This window comes from Lagenorhynchus albirostris, chromosome 11, assembly GCF_949774975.1.
Source record: "Lagenorhynchus albirostris chromosome 11, mLagAlb1.1, whole genome shotgun sequence".
Lineage (NCBI taxonomy): Eukaryota > Metazoa > Chordata > Mammalia > Artiodactyla > Delphinidae > Lagenorhynchus > Lagenorhynchus albirostris.
Genome location: NC_083105.1, coordinates 41,449,078 through 41,450,053, shown reverse-complemented (window position 1 = coordinate 41,450,053; position 976 = coordinate 41,449,078). Strand labels below are relative to the sequence as shown.

Genomic DNA, 976 nt, shown 5'->3' with positions numbered 1-976 from the left:
TGATTATTTCTACATTACGATAGGCAATTCAATATCAGCATAAACTGAGGGAACAAGGAATGTAGTGACTCTAAAATCATTATTATATGGTCTCAGAGTACATTGGCGGTAGCATTGCTTTACTTTCATAGTAAGCTAGATTATTATTAGTTAATGTCTGTCTCCAGCATGCACTTCAATTAATAGAAGGGGAAGCAACTCTCAGGTGTGTTGGATGAGGGACTAATGACTGTTGTTAACAGTTCAATTGGAGAGTTTACATGTGGTTGAAAATCTATACTATGTACACCTTGATGGAATATATGTTTATTATTTTCAGTATTTTTCGACTGCCTACTGTGTGCTAAATACTCTCTTGGCAGGCTGTTTCCTGAATGAGTTCATAATTTACTTCAGAGATTTGGCTCTGGATGTAATTTAATGTGATTGGACAGAAAAATGACTCCATCAATCAAATTGATATATTTGTAAATTAAAATATATGAACCGGGATTTATGCTCCTACAGTACATTTATTCTAATAAATATTAGAAGTCTAGTGCTCGCTTTGGCAGCACATATGCTGAGATTGGAATATATTTTACACTGAAGATTAGCATGGCCCTTGTGCAAGGATGACATGCAAATTTGTGAAGCAGTCCGTATTTTTAAAAAATATATTAGAAGTCTACATCTAGGCTACATAAAATTAATGAATATTTTAATAAAAGAAAAGGTCATTTAAAAAATTTACTTTCAAGTCAGAAAGAGAAAAACAAATGCCATATGCTAACACATATATATGGAATCTCAAAAAAAAAAAAAAAGGTTCTGAAGAACCTAAGGGCAGGACAGGAATAAAGATGCAGACGTAGAGACTGGACTTGAGGACACGGGGAGGGGGAAGGGTAAGCTGGGACGAAGTGAGAGAGTGGCATGGACATATATACACTACCAAATGTAAAATGGATAGCTAGTGGGGGAAAAAAAATTCACT

At 34.6% G+C, this 976-nt stretch overlaps 1 non-coding gene across 1 annotated transcript; it reads left to right on the top strand.

Annotated features, from left to right (window-relative positions):
- Nucleotides 1-538: 538 nt before the first annotated feature.
- LOC132530081 (U6 spliceosomal RNA) lies at nt 539-649 on the top strand. The gene has a single exon (XR_009543645.1). It is a non-coding gene; the product is annotated as a U6 spliceosomal RNA (small nuclear RNA).
- The last annotated feature ends 327 nt before the right edge of the window (nt 650-976 follow it).